General features: G+C 43.0%; 1 protein-coding gene across 2 annotated transcripts in view; it reads left to right on the forward strand.

Moving 5' to 3' along the window:
• LOC140722104 (NACHT, LRR and PYD domains-containing protein 3-like) overlaps window positions 1–18,208 on the forward strand; it is a 421,136-nt gene that overhangs the window by 298,407 nt on the left and 104,521 nt on the right. The gene's annotated exons all lie outside the window — the stretch shown is intronic.

Raw genomic sequence — 18,208 nt, forward strand, 5'->3', positions numbered from 1 at the left:
AGTATTTGCAATTCTGTTCGGAATATTCCGAATTTCTAAATGTCATAAAAGTTGTAAATAGCCTCTAAGTAAACTCAAACGGTTATAACAAACCCCAGAGAGCAAATTTATTTTACGCCTGCAAAGTAAAACCCTTCACCGATCACACGTTGTTGAGAGTCCACCGCGTCTGGATGTTTCCGTCCTAAATGTAGCTGAAGCACAGAATGGCATTCTTTTATAGAATAATCGGTTACTAATAATGAAAACAACTTGTACATTACAACTATTTACTACTAATAATTACTACTAATTAGCAATTATTTCTCTGTTTTAGCGAACCATAATGCCAATGGGGAAATAACACGCCTTATTTCATTGAACCGAAAACAACACCAGTCTTGAAGCCTCAAGGGACGGCTAACGCTGGGACTACATCACCTTTGCCCAGTAACTCGTTTTATTGCACATGTTAAATACAGCAAAATAATACAGAAAGACATGGCAAAAGTAAAGGCAAACAAAATGAGGTAACAGCAAATTTCACTTTTGCCCAGTAACAAGCCTTATTGCATTTCGTTGTAGCTGTCGTCCCTTTCATCGGTGAAGACACAGCGGATGTAGGAACTGTTTCCTGCGTCAACTCTCTGTGGAAGTGGAGAAGATGTTGTGCAGTGGTGCATTGGGACCACCCGGTGGTCTGTGTGTCCGTGTGTGTTGCTATTGTAGTGGCTGTGAAGCTGGTATTGTGGCGGTGAAAAGTACTCGGGGTGAGCCATCGTATTACTCATCACTGCAAATCCCTCTGCAACAGAGTTAGTCAGTTTATCAATGTTCGTCATCAGTCGGGTCATACTATCCGTGAACTCCCAGTCGGTTGCCTCCATACGCTCCGGTATTTGCTTTCTTTAAGTCCTCCTGCGTGAGAGCCAACAGCTGTCCGTCGTTTGGCAATTTCCTTTTAAGTTTTTCTAGTCGCACCAACGCGCACCAAATCCTTCACGGCGAGATTCGACAACAAACATGTCGCTTGATTTCGGTAAATATGGCCTGCGCATGCCCAGTAGGAGGAGATTCGCCCAAATAACGATTTTAATGTGGACGGAGGTACTTTCAAAAACGCCTGGTGTGAACGCCTATCGTTTTTACACGAAACCGGCGTTTTCAAAATTATCCGGTATAATGTGGACGTGTGTGCCTGTCCTCTGCCTGCCTGTTTCTCTGTCTGTTTGTCTGTGAAACTATATATCGTTCATCTACTTCTTCCCAGATATTGTGACTTTGATCAAGCGCACTTCACAAGAGTGCGGAAAATGAGAAGCCGTTTTGAATATTTAAAAACTTTTTTCTCAATCTTACCGGATTGATATCCACAAGGTAGATACGCTGAGACATGGGAGTGATGTCAGTTCATCATTCAATTGTCACTTCAGGGGTATTTACAAGGGCCGACTGAATTCTATGATCCAGTAGACAGCGAGTCGGCAGAGTGTAATCCCTCACTTGCTGTCCCAGTTTTAACTGTATTGATGATATATGGTTTGTTGGACATGGAGTACAACAATGAAATGAAGGTTCACGTGGACTGGCTGAGAAAATGAAGCACAGTGAGTCGACAATCAGCTCAAATGAAAATACAAGTTCTCAGCCCTAATGTGGTGTCTGGACATACAACGTAATAATGTAAAAGAATGAATGCCGTTCTCCCTTATCAGACTGCCTATTATTGCTGTCATGTTTATTCATGGAAAGTCCCTGCATGAAGTCCTCGTACTGAGCGCTCAGGGCTCAATCGGAAGAGTTGCATTTTCCGTATTACTGTTTGAGATTTCACCAATGGATTGTGTCTGTATCGTTTTGTTGATTTTGAGTCTGAGTCTGAGCTAAATCCAGCCTTTACTCTGCATTTGAGTTCATCCTGATCCAAACCTCTCTCGTTACTTTCACAAGATCATACGGCTCCTGTGTCATCCAATCTCAAGATCGCTGTGTCGTTCGTCCCTCAACCGATATAAAATTTGACCAGGAAGTGGAGGACTTTTAAGTGAAACCTAATCAAAAAAAATACTAGTGGCTACGAACGAAGCAACCTTGAATGGCTCCCCGAAAGACTTTTGAATGTTGGAGGAAAATAAAATGCCCGTGAGAAACACAGACTACTGCAAGTCGAATACGCTGCACAGTAAAATTCTGAGGTCAAGATCTAATGAAATAGCTGAAACTATATGGTCGTAATTTTGCACGTTGCGACATCCCATCTCCACAAGCAATGATTATCCTTGTTAATACAAAACACACACACACACACACACACACACACACACACACACACACACACACACACACACACACACACACACACACACACACACACACACACACACACACACTGTAGTAGATATTTAATGCATTTTTAGTTTTTTTTAATTGTTGGACTTGAATTATTTTTACACATTCACCAACCATATGCTAATCTTGCCATCAAAAGCACGTGTTTGTTTAATCGATTCCATTATCACGAATACTTAACACACAGCCATGCGAAGATTCTGTTTTAATCGGATATAAGATATACAAATTCTGTTGCTCTACCCTGATGCAGCTTCATGGGGAGTAAATAAATATCCCCGAATCTAAAAATACGTCAGTCACATTGTCAAACTGAAATGCAATATTTACATTATTAGCACTACGTTTCAATTATAAATTTCATTTTTAATGATGACGTGCTTTATGGTACAGTCTATGTGAAGACAAAGCGATGTTTTGCAATCGTCTTCCCTAAATAATATTTAGGGATATTTATAATCTATTACATTTATATAATATTTATATTTATTATAATATTATAATAACATATAATTATAATATTTATAGTCCTTTAGCGGATTTATTTAAATTACTAACGCTATTTTCTTCATCTCTGAGACTAGTGAATCCTGTAAAATCTGCAGGTGATTGTGAATGACAGTATTATGGACACTTGGTTATGGAAATGTGTTTGACGTATGAGTATGATTGGCATCTCAGGCTGACCGGGTCCGAATGCGCTGCTAAAGAGGAAATTAAGTGAGCAAGAGAGTTGCACCACCGACTGCGGCGAACATGAGAGTAGTTGACAGGGAGGATTTCACTTTGAAGGCGACGAACAGTTAGTCCTCTCGGATCAATTTAAGCAGGAATGATCATATTCAGAGTTGAAAGTAAATTTATTACGAAAGTAGGTAGATGTCACCATATAGGTGGAAACGACTAGCCACATTTTTGCGGGCATACTCAAATAAACCCATTAACCATAACCGAATCAATGAATGTCCGCACCAACAACGCTATGCGAACGAGTGCAAAATACAACAAAATGTGCAAATACAAACATAGTAAATAATAAGAATAATATAGGCCCTCCTTGAGAGCATTGCAATTTTGATAAGAAGAATACGCTACTAAATTTAAGTGAGAGCACATCCTAGAAAAATCAAAAGTTTCAAAGGTTTCAAAAGCAGAGTATACTTAACGACGGAGGAATGTGTACAATATACATCCTGAAATTGTTTTTCTTCAGAACCATCCACGAAAAGAGTAGAGTGTCCGAAAGAGTGAATGACAGTTAAATGTTACAACCCCAGAGCACATTCCCCGCAGCTCCTCCCTCCCACGCGTCAGCAGCAGCAAAGCAAAGATCCCACCCTACACCATCAGCAAAAAAAAAAAATGGCCGGTGCCCGCAGACCAGACCAAAACAGACCAGACCAGTTTAATTCAGTCTGATTTCTTACACAGGCAGAAAGCAGGGGTAAGAGTTATTCGCCAAAACCGTGCTTTACAATACAAACGCCTGATAACTCAAGGTACCATACATTAGTATAAATACAGTTTCAGAGGCCGAGTCCTACAATTATATTACGACTGATCGTACATTGCAGATAGGGCAGTACCCGATACACGTCCGGATATAATATTGCAGGGTAAACCAGTAAAATCAACCTATAAAGAGGCATGGCTATCCAAAACACGGAGAACACCACAGAAATCAGTAAGGGAGAGTCATCTGAACTATGCTGGCGTAAAAGAGGGAAATGAAAGATTCCGGTCCATGACCATTGCAATACATGATGTCCTTCCGGTTATAATATTACAGGATAAAGAAGCAAGAACAACGTACTTAATAGATACAACCATTCCAGATAACACACCACTTACAGAGAATCGAAAAGCGAATATACCCGAAATATGTTGACTTGAAAGAGGAAATAGAAAGTCCATCGTACACGAGCAGGGTAAACATTGTCCCAATACTAATATCTACAACTGGTATTATCCCTAAGTCACTACACAATGACATTAAACTATTACCCGGCAAAATCTATGTAAATCTCCCGAAAGCCACAATGCTAATGATCACCAGAATAGTACGAAAGTTGCTAGAAATTGAGAAATGAGTGCGATTTTCCATGCCCATACCTCAGGTTTTACCAGTTTTAGCTGAGAAAAGTGTTAATAAACTTGCGACTGTACTGGAGTGAATGCAGAGGAGATTCGAAATCGTCAGGTGAGATGACATTCTTTCCCTGGAGAGAATGGACATCTGGGTTTTCCATAGGAATTTTCACAATTATAGTCAAAATGCACGAATTCTGCGGTGTTAAATATTTCTCCATAACAATGTTTTCTAACGCGAAGGACAAGTCTAAGGTTTACTATAAGTTGGTGCGGACTGTTGATTCCTTTTTCGTTTTATTCTTGTGCAAAAGACTAAGGTAACGAATGGCTTACATATCTGCCGATTTGGTCTTAAATGTCCTCAGATCCTGAACAGCCCTAACATTGTCTAAAGGGGTGTGGCTGTAACGGGAGCGGGAGTATGGTGAAGAAAATGCTGGAATGAGCTGAGTAATTGTTAGGAGGTGGAGGTCGCGGGCTGCGGATGCCGAAGAGTCTGTTCCCGTGCTCTGTCCATCTCAGGCTATAAAACAGTTTATTTCTCACCTCTGCCTCGTTCTCCGGTGACCGTCAGTTCCAAAGTAACAAGATGAAAACACTGCGACGGCTTCTTAGAAGATCTTAGATATTCTGTTCATTAATTAGTTGAATAACTGACGTGAAGGGATATTTTGCAGCGCTGAGGAACTGCTCTCTGAACTTGGACTGAGTTACCCCATAAATAAACGTGTTTGTGCAGCAACTTAATATCATCAGCATGTATCCAGAATGTTGAAGTATGTATTCCGAATCGTTGTAATTATTTGGATCCAATCCGGCGATGATGTAATAAAGGAATTCGGCAAAATACACCGACCACAGAATGATGAAGCTCCCGGAGATGGTGAGAAGTAAGATCACAGACCTCCTCCTGCTCTCCATCTCCGGGTCACTGCGGTTCTCCGCATTATTCTGACCTCTCAGCCCCTTACGGACGCGACTAGTCACTAAAATGTGTCTGACTGTCAGAGCGTTGAACAGTAGTATTAACAGGAAAGGGAGTAATGGTGTTAGAATGGTAGAAATCCAGTTATATCCAGCCCACCCGGGATCCGTATAGTAGCCCGGCTCTCGAATACAGTCCCAGGGTACATTGTCAATCACTTTCACAGGATGGAATGTAAAGATGTGGGGCACATCTTTAACACAGATCAGAACGCCGGTTGTTGTCAGAATCACAGCCGCAGTTTTCCCGGTGCAATACTTCTCTTTCCGCTTCTGACAACAGATGGCGACAAACCGATCAAATGTAAACATGACGGTGAACCAGACAGAACAGTCTGTGGCTGCTTCTCCCAGGGCAGAGATCACACTGCACACGGGGGTGATGTCCAGAAAAGTCCCGGGGAAGTAATAATAACTGATCCGCCACAATATGACATTAAAGATGATGGTTAGTAGATCCGCCGTTGCCATGGCCACCAGGTAGCGAGTGGTGCAGGTGGAGAGGCCGCACTTTCCCCGGGACAGGATCACAATCGCCACTAAATTCACTGGGGGAACAGCAAACAGATTGAGTGAATTACTGTCTCACCGATCAGTATGTCTCAGGACAGAGATAAGCTGGAAATTGAGAACAATTAAACTGTGCAGACAACTCATTTCTGGGGATTTAAAAGGAGTAATGCGGGAATCTCAGATTCCTCTCACGAATGCATGCGGGGTGAACGGAGAAGGTGCTCGATACTGGAAAAGGAACAGGGTTTGGGAAGGAGGAGTTATCAACGGATCGCAGAGAGAGCTTGAGAGAAATCCATATAAATCTCCCCCCGTCAGGTTTTGGACTGATGTGTAAAACCTGGGTACCTCGGCAACTTTCTCAGCGATGCTGATTACCGCGTTCCTGTCACCTATGTCCTGGCACTCTCACTGTGCAGCGAAGTCCCGCTCCCTCCACCTCTGTCCATCTACAAAGTTCAAAGCAAATTCATTTCCACCGTTCCAATGCCTGCGTCTCCTTCTTGACTCCCCGTTTATCACCCGCACACGACCCCCCACCCCCAACTCCGCTTGGATGGCTTCTTTTAAATTCCGCAACTACCCTTGGCCGGGGTTCCTTCACACGCTCTCAACGAATCCGATCAGAAAGTTTCCATTTTCGTTTTTAAGGTTTATGCTTGACACGCTGAACTATAAGCATTTTGCACGCTAGTGCTTATATCATCAAAGACAGTGTAGATACTCCAAACGGTCTGCCTCGTTTGGGGCCGCTCCGAAATACTTCAACATTATTCTAAAAGGTTCGAAGCATATTGTACAAGAACGGAGTATCGCGTGCACCTTACCCCATCTGACCCCTAACGGACATCGCTGGGCTTGCTCTTAACTCCTGCTTCACTTCACGGATAACAGGGCGTGGTAATAAACCCTGGTACAAAACACGCACACAGGTCCTTACTTGACTTATATTCGGAGTCTGACTTACAAATGCAATCGACCACTCTCCCCTGAATCTCAAAGTCCATTCGCTTCCCGCGCTCCCTTCAAATTTGCAGGTATTTCTTTAATCAGAGCGCAATACCTTGAATTTTGAATTTAAAGCACGTTGCTCTAATGAAACGGTATAAAACCAAATAGCCGTAAAGGTGGCGAGCGCGCTGGATTATCGGGGTTTACTTGACAGCGGCTTTGCATTGATAAATCACAACTGCCTGCTATGAATCTACAAAATGAATCCATCTACCCGATCTTCCTCTCTACGGCCGCTTCAGCTGCCGGTTTACTTCCAGCAGAAGCCATGAATTATAAAGCAAGGGAACTTCTGAACGAACGCAGAGATTGGTCGCAATGTGAACACCGCACTCTCTGACACTCCGACATCACAGCGCTGTCGGTCACTGAACGAGTCCACGGACCGCGCACCCAAAACTTAAAATGTTAATTTGCTTGTGCTCTTACCAGGAACACCGATCACGGCAATGACCAAGTACCATATCTTCCTCACACGGTAAAAGGTTGCACGCATGCTGTCTGAGATTCACCCTGTCTTCCAGCTGACCGCGATCTCGCTGGAGAAACTCTGAGCTGACGAATCTCCACGCTCACTCATTTATACTCGGTCCATCACACGGACTATTTAATATCACACAAGGCTGACGTGTTTTCGAACAGCTGGGGTTAAAATAAACATGATGTCATTCAAGTAAACTCCCAGTTGTGATGAGATATGAATAGCTTGACACGAAATTGCAAAATCTCAAAGATGAAGAAATGTCGATTGGAGAAGTCAGTGAATGTTGTTGTGAAACACTCTCAGGCTCATCTCTCGGTTTCATGATTGTTATTGTTGATCTTGTCCATTCCGAGGATCCATGGACTTTGTCACCATAGACCAATATTATACTGTCAATGGGCTGTTCTGTTTCACTCTGGTAATTGTCTCGGTTATAGATCTTGCAATAGAAATATAAAATAAAGAATAACATGTTTGTACGTTCCTGTAACGTAGTGAAGAACCTTAAACTAATATCATATTCAGGCTCACGGAGATATTGAATGCATGTAAACGTTTAATCAGATTTACTGCAACACGCACAAAATGCTGGAGGAACTCAGCAGGTTAGGCAGCATCTTTGGAAATGATTAATCTGTCGACATTTTTGGCCAAGACCTTTCTTCAAATTAATTAACTCTTCGTCGCACCTCACCTCCATCAACAGAAGCGAGATTTCCCAGTGGCAAACCATTTTCTTTCCGATCCCCGATGACTTTCCGATATGTCGACCCGTGGCTTCCTCTCGTGCCACAATGAGGCTACTCTCAGGCCGGATGTGCTACACCTCAAATTCCGTCCATGTAGCCTGTAATGTCAGGGCAAGAACATCGATTTCCGTTGAGTTCCGGTATATTCCCCTCCTTCCTTTCCCCACTTCGGCCTCTTATCTCTCCGCCTGATCTGCCTTTCGCCTTCCCATGAAGCCCCTCTTCCTTCCCTTTTCCTTGGATCCACTCTCCTCTCCTATCAGCTTCCTTCTTCTGCAGCCCTTTGCCTTGTTCACCTGTCATCACCCTGACTGTTATTTCGCCAACCTGGCAACACCCATTCCCTTCTAGCTTGTCCTTCCCTCTCCCCAACAGGTACTTATTCTGCCATCTTCCTCCTTCCTTTCTACCCCCTGATGAACGGTCTTGGCCCGAAACGTCGTCTGTTCGTTCATTTCCATAGATGCTGCCTGACCTGCGGAGATACCCTCAGCGTTTTATATGTGAATACAATTGATATACATGCAGTCTTTTGTGTAGTAAACCAGCGGCCACCAGTGCTCGCACCGGTATGAAGCAAAGTAATTCAACGACCGTACACATGACCCTCGAATTGGTGTATATGTTTAAACCGACATAGCATCTGCATTCATTGCATTTGTAACAAGAATTGTTTGGCAGATGCGCTAAAGTGCTAGCGTTGTTGATAGTGTTGTAGACAATGGTATTTGCCTATTTGACACTTCCATTTTAAACACAACATTGTTTTAATGTTCCTAATATGCCACTTCGATTTACTTATGTATTGAATGGTCTGAACAGAATGGCTCATGAGAAGAGTAGTGGGATTAAATTGATCATTTTGTCAGCTAGTCAGCGAAGGGCAGACAGGGGTCAATATTGAGGTACGAGTTTACCTTCCATGGGTGAGTATGGCTGGGATATTCACAAAGAGTGACCGGGTTCTAGGGAGTGCTGATGTGAACAGGAAGAAAAAAATGGAAGTCCAAACATCAATAAAGGTATGGAATCAGATTTGCAATGGGGCATCCAATATGTTCTGAACAGATGCCGTCACGGACGGGAAAAGTCATGATGCAATAATATATAATAGTAGTCTGATTTTCTGCTCCCCGTGAGTGATGGACGTGATTGCTGTGGAGCCGCTGCACAAGTGTTTCACCAGGAAATTGTCGAACATAGAACATTTCAGATATCAGCGGAGAATCTGTCATTCTCTCCTTGAAGCGGAGGACCAGGAGGTGTTTCACACAGGAGCTAAACTATTATTAGCGACATACAGTGGCTTGCAAAAGTCCGGTCAAAATTTCTGTTACTGTGAATATTTACGTGAAGAGAAGTTGAAATGATCTCCAGAAGTCATAAAGTTAAAGATGAAACTTTTTTTCATCAGTTTAAGCAAGTTTAGTATATTATTTTTGTTTTGTAAAATTTTACAGTGCAAAATAGGAAAGGAGCACCATTCAAAAATTTGGGCACTGCAAGAGATTTGAGCTCTGAGATAACGTTGACCAAGGTCTCAGACCTTAATTAGCTTGTTAGGGCTATGCCCTGCCGACCGAGCCTACTGCACTTTCAGGGTTCACAATGATGTCTCCACTACATTGGAAAATAAAACACAACCTGGATTTGCTCGGACTGCGAGCATGGTTGATCCTGAGCTCATCACAATTTAATGCTTAATCCACTGATATTCGGACTTCTTTCCTCTGTCTGGGGCCTTCTCCACTGCCATCGTATGCATAACATAAATGAGAAGAACAGCATCTCATCTTCCAACTGGACACCTCACAACGATAGGGAACACACTGCTGTTTTTTTTTCTTATTCCGGCTGAATGACCTTTCGTTGTTACTCTGATGATGCCCATGACCTCTTCCTGCCCCGGTACCATATAATCCTAAATAACGTCCAGTATTTTGCATAACGTTCCATGGTCTAATTGATCTTTCAACGCCCTGTCATCTCCATGTTGACAATTGGCACACTTGCACCCTTGACTCAATCCCGTGCTTTACGGTTAAGGGGGATTCACTTTCGACAGACTCTGCTACTTTGGAGGTGTTCTAAAAAAAATTTCTCTCTCACACCTTGGAATGACATCGTATCGATACACACGTTTGGGAAAAATAATGTGGCCTACATTGTCAAATGCCTGAGGCGAAAACAGGCCGATCTAAGGAAGGGAGTAAAGTGGAGGCATTAGTTGACGTGGTGTAATGACAGGTGAATCACATTCAAAACATCGCGAAAGTTCCTCAAGGATGAAATGTACATTGTGGAAAGCGACTGTGTTATAAATGAAGGGTAAATACCTGTGTGTGCGCCCAGTAATTTGTACCCGCCACAAAGTGTCAGCGCATAGGGAAGGTAATACTGGGGGAAAGTAATCCACGCTGGCCGGGCGTTCCTCGTCATCCTGATATAACGTTCAAGATCCCACCTTTGTGTCATTCACTTCCGCGATGGCTGGTCTCCACAGAGTTGTCGCTGCATGTACTCCTGAAAACCTCTATTCCTCTCTTTCCCTTATCACATTAATCTAATAGCTTTCAATTTCGTTGACTCAAACTTTATGGCCCTTTCCCCTGACATGTGATCTTGGTAACTGATTTTGTCCTTCCCAACTCAGACTGGTTCACGCCAGACACTCGGCGCAGACCACCAGGTCACAGGCTGTTCCTTCTCATCTGAAAATGGTTTGCTTTCGATCATCAAAAACAAAACAACTCATTATGTCCACCTGTAGTTGTTTTGATGAAGCCATCCCTGAGAACGGACCTCCATTCCTGCGATCACATGGCAAGAACAAAAGCATCTTCTTTGTCTATTTCCATTGCCTTTGCCTCGTTTCCGTTCACTGATTTGCAGATTATAGTTTTCTGAACAAATTATATGTTCGTCTGTCGATATGCGTGTCTGCACATCTACCTATCTATCCATCTATATCTCTATGTATCTGGCCGTCTGCCGATGTGTCTGTCCTCTGCCTACACGTTTCTCTGTCTGTTTGTCTGTGTAACTATATATCGTTCATCTACTTCTTCCCAGATATTGTGACTTTGTTCAAGCGCACATCACAAGAGTGCGGACAATGAGAAGCCGTTTCGAATATTTAAATACTTCTTTTCTCAATCTTACGGGATTGATATCGACAAGGTAGATACGCTGTGACATGGGAGTGATGTCAGTTCATCATTCAATTGTCACTTCAAAGGTATTTACAAAGGCCGACTGAATTCCATGATCCAGTAGAAAGCGAGTCGGCAGAGTGTAATCCCTCTCTTGCTGTCCCAGTTTTAACTGTATTGATGATATATGGTTTGTTGGACATGGAGTACAACAATGAAGTGAAGGTTCAGGTGAACTGGATGAGAAAATGAAGCACAGTGAGTGGACAATCAGCTCAAATGAAAATACAAGTTCACAGCCCTAATGAGGTGTCTGGACATACGACGTAATAATGTAAAAGAATGAATGCCGTTCTCCCTTATCAGACTGCCTATTATTGCTGTCATATTTATTCATGGAAAGTCCCTGCATGAAGTCCTCGTACTGAGCGCTCAGGGCTCAATCGGAAGAGTTGCATTTTTCGTATTACTGTTTGAGATTTCACCAAAGGATTGTGTTTGTATCGTTTTGTTAATTTTGAGTCTGAGTCTGAGCTAATTCCGGACTTTACTCTGCATTTGAGTTCATCCTGATCGAAACCTCTCTCGTTACGTTCACAAGATCATACGGCTCCTGTGTCATCCAATCTCAAGGTCGCTGTGTCGTTCGTCCCATAACCGATACAAAATTTGACCAGAAAGTGGAGGACTTTTAAGTGGAATCTAATCAACAAACTACTAGTGGCCGCGAACGAAGCAACCTTGAATGGCTCCCCGAAAGTCTTTTGAACTTTGGAGGAAAATAAAATGCCCGTGAGAAACACAGACTACTGCAAGTCGAATACGCTGCAGAGTAAAATTCTGAGGTCAAGATCTAATGTGATAGCTGAAACTATATGGTCGTAATTTTGCACGTTGCGACATCCCGTCTCCACTAGCAATGATTATTCTTGTTAATACACACACACACACACACACACACACACACACACACACACACACACACACACACACACACACACACACACGCACGCACGCTGTCGTGGATATTTAATGCATTTTTAGTTTTTTTTAATTGTTGGACTTGAATTATTTTTACACATTCACCAACAATAATATGCTAATCTTGCCATCAAATGCACGTTTTTGTTTAATCGAATCCATAATCACGAAGACTTAACGCACAGACACGCTAAGATTCAGTTTTAATCGGATATAAGATATACAAATTTTGTTGCTCTGCCCCGGTGCAGCTTCATGGGAGTAAATAAATATCCCCGAGTCTAAAAGTACGTCAGTCACCTTGTCAAACTGAAATGCAATATTTACATTATTAGCACCACGTTTCAATTATAAATTTCATTTTTAATGACCACGTGCTTTATGGTACAGTCTATTGGAATACAAAGCGATGTTTTGCAATCGACTTCCCTAAATATTATTTAGGGATATTTATAATCTACTATATTTATATAATATTTATATTTATTTTAATATGTACTATAATATTATAATATCATATAATTATAGTATTTATAGTCATTTAGCGGATTTATTTCAATTACTAACGCTATTTTCTTCATCTCTGAGACGAGTGAATCCCGTAAAATCTGCAGGTGGTTGTGAATGACAGTATTATGGACACATGGTTATGGAAATGTGTTCAACGTATGAGTACGATTGGCATCTCAGGCTGACCGGGTCCGAATGCGCTGCTAAAGAGGAAATTAAGTGAGGAAGAGAGTTGCACCACCGACTGCGGCGAACATGACAGTAGTTGACAGGGAGGATTTCACTTTGAAGGCGACGAACAGCTGGTCCTGTCGGATCAATTTAAAAAGGGATTCAGAGTTCAAAGTAAATTTATTACGAAAGTAGCCACATGTCACCATATAGGTGGAAACGACTGGCCACATTTTTGCGGGCATACTCAAATAAACCCAGTAACCATAACCGAATCAATGAATGTCCGCACCAACAACGCTAAGCGAACGAGTGCAAAATACAACAAAATGTGCAAATACAAACATAGTAAATAATAAGAATAATATAGGCCCTCCTTGAGAGCATTGCTATTCTGATAAGAAGAGTACGCTACTAAATTTAAGTGAGAATACATCCTAGAAAAGTCAAAAGTTTCAAAGGTTTCAAAAGCAGAGTCTACTTAATGTCGGAGGAATGTGTAAAATATACATTCTGAAATTGCTTTTCTTCAGGACCATCCACGAAAACAATAGAGTGTCCGAAAGAGTGACTGGCAGTTAAATGTTACAACCCCAGAGCACATTCCCCGCAGCTCCTCCCTCCCACGCGTAAGCAGCAGCAAAGCAAAGATCCCACCCTACACTACCAGCAAAAAAAATGATCGCTCCCCCCCCCCCCCAGCTAGCATTCAAACGTGCAGTAAAACATCAATAAAGACACAGACTTGTAGTACCCCAAAGACTATTTGTTCACCCGGTGATTCGACATAGCACAGGCTCTCTCTCTCCCTAATAAGGGAAAAAGAGTTGGCCCCGAGACTCAAACACTCGCTGATCTATGGTGTTAATAATCTGTTGCTTCACTTTTTCTGCCCAAAGCACTCGGGTCTCTAGGCACACAGCCAACAGCCAACTTGCTGCTTTCGATCTGCCGATCAGGAGACACCGATTTCCTGTAGAAGCACCAAACTCGAGTCCGCCCGCTTCCAGGGCCACGAAATCCGGAAGCTCCGAAGGCGCCCTAATCTTCTAGGCCGAGTGGAAGAACGGCCAGTCGTGAGACCCCGATGGCCGGTCCATTCCCGCAAATAATCGAAGTCAGCGTGTAACGCCAGGCCAGGATCTTCAAAATAAACCCTAAAAGGGAACAAGAGAGATATTAAAGACAGAAACAGAGCTGCTTCCGAAGGTGCAAACAAATGAGTCGCCGTAAGACGCCATTTTCTCCTCAGCTACAGCCCCGTAATTACCACTATTAAAGAAAAAGTGAACCAATGGAAAAGCATGGTTCTTCATGGAAGACATCCCCACGATCTAAGCAAGCTCGATAAATTTATAAATGCCCAAGAATGCCCAAAAATGCACAATCTGAATAGTTACACAGCCAGAATCAAATGCAAACATCATACATCTAAATCTGGCTTTAAAATGCAAACCGGGAAATGATGTCACATCGCACATGCATACAATTTGATCCATTTTTAGAGTCAAAATACCACAAATTATATTATGTCAGATCAACTTATTGCAGATTGGACAATCCATAATAACAGGTCGGTGCACTAGTACAGGATAAACAAGCAAGGGCAACTTATTTAATAGATCTAGCCATTCCAAACACACATAAAGTACAAAAATCAATAAGAGACAAATCCCAAAGAAGAGACCTCGGCGACGCGGTTCTCAGTCAAATTTCACAAACAGGCGAGTTTTAACAGTCTCCGAATAACCAGCCTTACACGTGTTATATGTTCCTCACACCGGTTAGAAAAGATCAAACTGTCATCGAGATACCCTCACTATATAGCATTGTCCGGGCACCGATGGGGCAGTAGTGTGGTTGCCATTTATTTACTAAACACTTCAAGGAAATCGGAACACTCGGGGGTGGCGACGTATTTGACATCATCAGACGTCACAGACTCGGTAAATTAATGGAAAGTATTCTTGGAGATGGTATATATAATTATCTGGATAGACAGGGTCTGATTAGGAACAGTCAACATAGATTTGTGCGTGGAAGGTCATGTTTGACTAATCTTATTGAATTTTTGCCACATTCCTTCATAGGCTTTCTACATATTGTGTCAAGAATCCTTCTCCTCAGAAATTCAGTGAAACTCCCTGCACGTTCTATTAAACATTCCGGGGATCACAAACACAATGAAAGTCAGTATCCTATCAAACACGCCGGGGGCCTGACAGAGAGTGGAGCTCCCTCCGCACCATCTAATCCCACACTCCTTGTGTGCGAAACAGAGAGCAGCTCCATCTGCATCATCCATCACACATTCCTTAGTGTCAGACGCAGAGTGAAATTCCGTATACACCGTCCAATCTCTCACACCCGGATCAAACACTAAGTGACGCTCTTTCCGCATCCTCGCATCAAACAATCCCGGGGATAGACACAGAGTGAAGTTCCCTCCCCACCGTCCCATCACATACTCCACTGGTCAGACACAGAGTGAGGCTCACTCACCACCGTCCCATCACACACTTCCGGGGTCAGACGCAGGGTGAATCTCCCTCCCCACCGTCCCATCACACACACCCGTGGTCTGATACAGAGTACATCTCACTCCACACTGTCCCATCACACTCTCCACATGTCAGAAACTGTGAAGCTACTTCTACAGCGTCGCCATGGATGAAATGATTAACCAATGGATGAACATGACCTTCTATCGACATCCCCTCAATCGGAGCAGAGTAAATGTCGACAGGAAGCGTCCAACTCCTGTTTCAATGTTGGAGACCTCCTTCCAGAAACGGAGTGGTTGCTTGTGGCAAAAGGGTGTCTGGTGGTTAGCACAAAAATATCAAAATTACACAATAAAAGTCCAACAAATTCAAGACGATAAAAGCAGAAAATGCCGACGAAAACACAGAAGCTATCCAACACATTACAGAATCCTGCAACAGTTTAATTCAGTCTGATTTCTTACACAGGCAGAAAGCAGCGGTAAGAGTCATTCGCCAAAACCGTGCTTTACAATACAAACGCCTGATACTCAAGGTACCATACATTAGTATAAATACAGTTTCAGAGGCCGAGTCCTACAATTATATTACGACTGATCGTTCATTGCAGATAGGGCAGTACCCGATACCCGTCCGGATATAATATTGCAGGGTAAACCAGTAAAATCAACCTATAAAGAGGCATGGCTATCCAAAACACGGAGAACACCACAGAAATCAGTAAGGAAAAGTCATCTGAACTACGCTGGCGTGAAAGAGGGAAATGAAAGATTCTGGTCCATGAGCATTGCAATACATGATGTCCTTCCGGTTATAATATTACAGGATAAAGAAGCAAGAACAACGTACTTAATAGATACAACCATTCCAGATAACACACCAGTTACAGAAAATCGAAAAGCGAAGATACCCGAAATATGTTGACTTGAAAGAAGAAATAGAAAGTCCATGGGACACGAACAGGATAAATTTTGTCCCTATACTAATATCTACAGCTGGTATTATCCTTAAGTCACCACACAGTGACATTCAACTAATACCCAGCCAAATCTATGTAAATCTCCCGAAAGCCACAATGGTAATGAACACCAGAATATTCCGAAAGTTGCTAGCAATTGAGAAATGAGTGCGCTTTCCCATGTCCATACCTCAGGCTTTACCAGTTTTAGCTGAGAAAAGTGACAATAAACTTACGACTGTACTGGAGTGAATGCAGAGGAGATTCGACATGCAGTTTCCTCGGGTGGAAATTTAATCGAAATCGTCAGGTGAGATGACAATCTTTCCCTGGAGCAGAGTGGGCAACTGGGTTTTCCATAGGAATTTGCACAATTATAATCAGAATGCATGAATTCTGCGGTGTTAAATATTTCTCCACAACAGGGTTTTCTAACGCGAAGGACAAGTGTAAGGTTTACTGTAAGTTCGTGCGGACTGTTGACTTTCTTAATCGTTTTATTCTTGTGCATAAGTAACGAATGGCTTACATATCTGCCGATTTGGTCTTAAATGTCCTCAGATCCTGAACAGCCCTAACATTGTCTAAAGGGGTGTGGCTGTAACGGGAGCGGGAGTATGGTGAAGAAAATGCTGGAATGAGATGAGTAATTGTTAGGAGGTGGAGGTCGCGGGCTGCGGATGCCGAAGAGTCTGTTCCCGTGCTGTGTCTATCTCGGGCTATAGAACAGTTTATTTCTCACCACGGCCTCGTTCTCTGGTGACCGTCAGTTCCATAGTAACAAGATGAAAACACTGCGACCGCCTCTGAGAAGATCTCAGATATTTTGTTCATTAATTAGTTGAATAATTGACTTGAGCGGAAATGTTGCTGCGCTGATGAACTGCTCTCTGAACTTGGACTGAGTTACCCCATAAATAAACGTGTTTGTGCAGCAACTTAATATCATCAGCATGTCTCCAGAATGTTGAAATATGTATTCCGAATCGTTGTAACTATTCTGATCCAATCCGGCGATGCTGTAATAAAGGAATTCGGCAACATACACCGACCACAGGATGATGAAGCTTCCGGAGATGGAGAGAAGTAAGATCACAGACCTCCTCCTGCTCTCCATCTCCGGATCACTGCGGTTCGCCGCCTTGTTCTGACCCCTCAGCCCCTTACGGACGCGACTCGTCACTAAAATGTGTCTGACTGTCAGAGCGTTGAACAGTAGTATTAATAGGAAAGGGAGTAATGGCGCTAGAACGGTAGAAAGCCACTCATATCCCACCCACCCGGGATACGTATAGATGCCCGGCTCTCGAATACAGTCCCAGGGTATATGGTCAATCACGTTCACAGGATGAAATGTAAAGAAGTAGGGCACATTTTTAAAACAGAGCAGAACGCCGGTTGTTGTCAGAATCACAGCCGCAGTTTTCCGGGTGCAATACTTTGCTTTCCGCTTCTGACAACAGATGGCGACAAACCGATCAAATGTAAACATGACGCTGAACCAGACAGAACAGTCAGTGGCTGCCTCTGCCAGTGCAGCGATCACACTGCATACGGGGGTGATGTCCAGTAAAGTCCCGGGGAAGTAATAATAACTGACCCGCCACAATATGACCTGAAAGATGATGGTTAGTAGATCCGCCGTTGCCATGGCCACCAGGTAGCGAGTGGTGCAGGTGGAGAGGCCGCACTTTCCCCGGGACAGGATCACAATCGCCACTAAATTCACTGGGGGAACAGCAAAAAGAAAGAGGGAATTACTGTCTCACCGA

Source organism: Hemitrygon akajei, unplaced genomic scaffold, assembly GCF_048418815.1.
Source record: "Hemitrygon akajei unplaced genomic scaffold, sHemAka1.3 Scf000069, whole genome shotgun sequence".
Classification (NCBI taxonomy): domain Eukaryota; kingdom Metazoa; phylum Chordata; class Chondrichthyes; order Myliobatiformes; family Dasyatidae; genus Hemitrygon; species Hemitrygon akajei.